At 42.2% G+C, this 5,878-nt stretch overlaps 1 pseudogene; it reads right to left on the bottom strand.

The window, feature by feature from the left end:
- Nucleotides 1-204: 204 nt before the first annotated feature.
- On the bottom strand, nt 205-2,229 carry LOC102510613 (annotated as a pseudogene).
- Between the last annotated feature and the right edge of the window lie 3,649 nt (nt 2,230-5,878).

Genomic DNA, 5,878 nt, shown 5'->3' on the forward strand with positions numbered 1-5,878 from the left:
CGGTTCTGAGGGACAGGTGGCCTTAAGCGATGGTGGACAAAGGGAGCACTCTACCCAAGGAGACTTCAGAGTCATCTGGCTTCATGAGGCCCTGCCTCTCCCTCTCTACGGGACCTTCTCTCTGGGGCCCCTCAGAGCACTGGAAGCAGAGATGCAACTCGGATTGGGTGGACAGTTGTGCCATCCCATGTCCAGTGTGACAAGCCCAGGCTATCCCCCTGAGCCTCAGCTATTATGTGCTCAGTCCTGTGCCTGGGATGCTACCGTTGTCATGGCAAGCCGAGCATACTGACTGATAGGCCTCTTGTAGCCCACTGCAGACATGGGCTGCTGCTGCTTTTGCTATTATTGAATCTAGCTGACAGAAGTGGATGGCCCTTCTACTGCCCCGCCTCACAGTACAGGAAAAGCTTGTTTACGACCTTGTTCTCCTCAGGAGGAAGAAGTTCTCAATGATTAGTTACTTGAACTTGAGTTCCCAGGTCTGCTCATTCTGTGCCTTTTCCAGATCCTCCTATATGTGGACATGCTTATCATACTTCTCCTAGATGTCTGCCTTCACTGCCTGCTGTTTGGCATAGAGCTTCTTGAGTTTCTTGGTTTTGACTTCGATGTCCTGCTGCAGGGATGTGTAGGTGCCCTGGAACTACCTGGTCTCCTCACCTCAAATCATCACCTCCTGTTGCATTTCCTGCTCGTGGCATTTTTTGCTTGGCAATCTCCTGACTCTTTAGTTTCTAAATCTTCTGCTGCTCCTTGGTGTGATCCATGATGTTCCTGCCCCAAAGGAGCAGCTTGCTCTCCACTGCCTTGTACTAGGATGCAAGCAGCTCTGGAGATCTTCCAGCATCTTCTCCTTCATCTTCAGCAACTTCCGCTTCTCCTCACTCACCAGGCTGCAGACATCCTGGATGGTCACCTTCTCTTCCTCTAGCCGCTACTTCTGCATCTGCAGGTAATTCTTTATGTTCTTATCCAAGGCCAGTTCCAATAGGCTGGGGCAGGTGGTGGTTGTTATCCTCCTCTTCTGCCTCCCAGGCCTTGATCACTGGCCCTTCATGGTATCCCACTGTGGCTGACATGGCCTTCTTTATGCTGCTACTCTTCTTCCAGAGCCACTTTCCCAGCGCCCCCTTCTTCTACAGATGAGACTTCAGGTAGGTAATCTCCTCCTAGAATTCTTGCAGCTGTGTGTCTTTGGGATCTTTGTGCACCCAGGGCTTGTTCATGATATTCTTGGCTCGGTTCACAAAGCGCAGGTTGGAGAGGGTCTCCTTGGAGCCAGTAAGAAGCTAGCTCCAGTGAGGCCACCATGATGGTCTTATCATTCCCCTCAAGAGAGTCCTGCAGCAGCCAGGTCAGCTTGGAGTCCCAGTAAGGGATATGGGTGCTCCTGTTGCCCACCAGAGCAGTGATCTGACAGGGCAGACAGAAAGAGATTTGATTTTGGAGGGTTCCTTAGGCCCTTCTCTACCACTGCCTTCACCTTCACCATCACCATTATGCATGAACTGTGTGCCTATCTTTTCAGCTTTGTAAGGACCTGCTTTATTCTGTTTCTTACTACTAGTCAGATCCACTAGATTGAGCTTACCCAAATAGATGTGGTCCTGGCTATCACAGCCACACTCAGTGCCATCCATGGTAATGACGAAGATGGAGTGGGAGCAGGAACTGACTTCATTCGTGTATGTGTTGCCCATAACCCGAGTCTGGTTCCACAAATTCATCATATACTCAATCTCCTTGATATTCTTGGTGACAAAGGAGGAGAGGTCCTTGATGTGGATACCTCAGGGTTCTCTATCAGCTTTAGCCTCTTGCTGGGCTACTTGGAGAGCAGATCTCAAATCTCCTTCTGGTATATCTCCAGGTAGGAGGCCTGGACCAGGTACTGCTGGTTCTAAGAGCATGAGAAATGAGTGAAGAAATGCTCAAAGGTGTTACCCTGTACAGCTTGGGCTCCCTTGCATGGTATAGGTCATGCCACTGCCCATCTGGCCATAAGCAAACACCATGCCATTGAAACCCTGAAGCATTGAGTCTTCTAGAGGCCTCAAATTTTTATCATCTAAGTCTGATAGTGTGGGGATTCCACAGAATCACCTGGCCCAGTTTTACATCCACAGTCAGAATCTACTAGTAAATAGCATTCTCGTCCCTGTGGCTGAGAGAGTGGCACTGGGCCATCACCTTCAGGACCTCTCTGGCCTTGGTTTTACTGGCCATCTTGTTGCTCCGTCCTTCCACCACCCCCAACCTGGCGTACTCTGCAGCCTGGGTGGTCTTGCTGCGCTCTGTAGGTCTGGATCAGTGGGGCTGGCCCAGCCCCCCGGTGCTACTCTTCAGTCTGCATGCAGCCTTCCAGGGCGGGGATTCTGGGATATGGCCCCACTAGTGCTGCAGTCTGGGCCTCCACAGTTCTTCAGTCCTTGCAGCACTGGTTTGTGGGTGGGGAGGTGTAGAGCGGGGAGAATTAGGCAGAATTCCTCGAAGTCACAGGAGCTATGGTAGCTGAATGGCAGTGCCTAGAACTCCTCATTTTGGGGCAGAGGAAGCCCTGCTGTAAACAGCTATGGCAACAATGAGATACAAGAAGAGGAAAATGGGATGGGGGTTGGCACCACTGAACAGTCTTCTCCTCTTCCTCCTCCTGCTGGTGGTGGGAACTGCTGGTCCTGGATGGCTGGGGGTCCCAGACTTCCCACGGGCAGAGACTCACATGGAGTCTTACCTCAAAGATGGGGAATCATTCTTGCCACCAGCGTGGCTGTTGCTACCTCTGCCTCCACTTTATCTGTCACCACCCCTGGAGGGAAAAAAGAGAAAGGTATGAGAACAGCAGCGAGAGTAAAAGATCTCTCTTTATATGTAAAACTTCTCTGATCTTTTAAAGTTTGATTATCAGATGATGAGTATGAGCCATATCTTTTCTATCATAAAAATGTTTTCTAATATGTGAAGTTTTGTTTAAAAGAATATAAGCAAAAACAAAACCTGCCATTGCCAATGAAAACTCAGTGTAGATGATATGCATACTTTTATATCATGTGAAAATTATACCTTCTTCTTGAATATATAATTATGAAAAACATTAATTTGGTGCCTCTGTGATAACTACTGGGTTTAGATACAGCTACTAAATGTTAAACCAGATAAGCAATTTCCGACTTATACCTCATTAGTTTTTGTTCCCTTCATTGGAGAAAGAAACAACTGTTTAATTTTTCTCATTCTAAGTAAATGTCTGTCTGAGTTCTAGTGATAGAATTGGTTTTGCCCAGTTGAAGGATTCTTAAAAAAATATGCATCTAGTTGTTCCTAAGAAATGTGGAAGAGTTTCATTTCAACTTGTATGTTTGGTTGTTTTTTTTTGGGGGGGGGGAAGGTAATTAGGTTTACTTATTTACAGATTACTACTATTATTATTCTGGAGGGAGGCAATTAGGCTTATTTATTTTTAGAGGAGGTACTGGGGATTGAACCCAGGACCTAGTGCATGCTAAGCATGTGCTCTACCACATGAGCTATACCTTCCCCCTCATTTCAACTTGTAGTTCATTGTAAATATGTTGTTTTCACTTTCATGGCAGTTTTGTCTTCCTCATCGCTTTTATATATCTTAGAACAAAACAAATGACAAAAATGTAAACTATATACTTGTCTTGAGGACCTTAAAGAATTTAAGGAATTGATGGATCATATCTAGTCTAAAGCTACAGGATATTGACCAAAAAGGGGAAAATAGGAGATCTTCACTCGCAGTGGCAAACTTTGCATTGTGGAAAGAGTAGAATGATTTACTATGTAAGAAAGCTTAGTAACAAGGTAATGCAAAATTAGAAATATGCTGAGAATGAGTTCGCATTACTATGGTATCTGGCTAGGAGACCACCAAATACCCTAATCCTGCTCTTAGCCAATCATCCCTCCTTGTGAAAAAAGAAAATATGTGCACAGTTATAAAAGGTCAAAGCCAGCTGAAGAAGACAATTACTGGCCATTACTTTGGTGGCAAACCTCAATGCAGGAGGTCTCCCCCTCAATTATGTAAGCCTGAATGGTGTATAATTACAAATACTGAAGTAAGTTCGCTTTTATCTAAGTGCAAACTGAAGTATCAAATTACTAGAGTTTGAGAGATAGGCAAAAAATTTACCCATTTTACCTTCCCAAGTGTGAAATCAATAAAGAGCCGTACCCAGAAGTCAAGCAGATGGCATTTGTTCTTCAGTCAAGTGGTTCTGCTCACAGCCTGTGCATTCTTGAAAAAGAGAAGAATATTAGGGGCTGAGTGAGGGGTGCTTGTACAACTCCTTGTCCCAAGAGAGGGTGTTTAATTATTATCTCCTCCCCTCAATGTTGACCATGTATTTATTATTGAAGGGCTTTTCAAAAAGTCAGTGGCATGTTTGGCTTTTCTCAGACAAGAAGTAGATGAAGGGAAATAGAAAATAGATGCTGAGAAAAGCAACATTCAACGCATAGAGATCAAAACTTGCCAATTGCGATAAACGACTAAAACATTTCAACACAGCATTTAATGATGGAATCAAGGAAGCTCTACCCAAAAAGTACCAGACTTACATGTTTGCATAATTGAATTCTATCAAAACCTCAAGAAACTCATAATTGCATTTCTATACAAATTCTTACTGAGAATAGAGAAGGAAGGAAAGCTTTAAATTATTTTTATGTAAATTCTTGGTATCGTTAATAACAAAAACTGACAAATATGCAAAAATAATTTCTAATATGAATAAACAGTACCAAACTCCTAAAATAAAATATTAGCAAGTACAACCCATTGAGGTATTAAAAGAATAACACATCACAACCAAGATGAGCTCATTATAGTACTGGAAATATGTTTCAGTATTAGAAAATCAATTAAGTTTAACCCACTTAAGTATGTCAAAGGACAGAAACCACAATATTTATTCATAGTTGTTCTAGATGACATTTGATACAACAAAATATCTATTCCAAATAATATTTCTTGAATAAAGCTTCTTTCCCATGATAAATTGATAGTATAAAAAATTTAAAATATTTGCATGCTAGAATTATTTTTAAAAGGCAAAATATTTCCTATATATACTGCTAAAAGGGCAAATTTTCTTATATCTTAACCTTGATTGCCTAGAAAATAGAACCTGAGACAAAAATATAATGTGCTAGCACTTAATTAAGAGGAAGGGTATAGCTTCAGGGAAGTGGAGGACAAAGGGGAGTGGGGAAGGAAAGGAGGGAGAACAAGCAAGTGGGTGCGATATTAAACAGACTGCAGCTTATTAAAAATACATCATATTTATAGGTCTCATGGTGTGTTCAGAGAGGTCATTTGAGCTACTGTTTCAGCTGTTGTCCTTCTTTTTAAAAAATTATTCCAGTGATTTGCGATACTGTCTTAATTGTATCCTAATTTTTAAAATATTTTCATTCATCTCTATTTTTATGGTATTCTATTGATCTATTTCCCACTTTTAATTGTTGGCTTAACTACACTTGGATATATTATTGGCTAGTTTACCTGTTTTGCTCTTCTTTTGAAGAACTCCCTAAGATAGTTGCTTGCTCATTTTTTTCCCATATGAATGTGTGTTTGCCTAACTCCATCTTTTAAAAGTTGGTATTTTTTTAGGACCACATTCATTTTGGAAAATAAATAAGGAAGACCTGACTCTTTGGCTTTCTGTCTAATTGTCTGAAAGACTGCCATGAAAATGCTATATGACAATTCTCCTGTACTCTCAGTTGTTTAAAAGAAAATTCATGTAGTCTCATGAATGTGTAGGGTACTTGTTCTGTGATTTCAGACAGCTTGTCTTGTGTGGTATTACGCTTGTCACTGAAATCAACTATGGGATGCTTGGGG

This window comes from Camelus ferus, chromosome 2 (assembly GCF_009834535.1).
Source record: "Camelus ferus isolate YT-003-E chromosome 2, BCGSAC_Cfer_1.0, whole genome shotgun sequence".
Lineage (NCBI taxonomy): Eukaryota > Metazoa > Chordata > Mammalia > Artiodactyla > Camelidae > Camelus > Camelus ferus.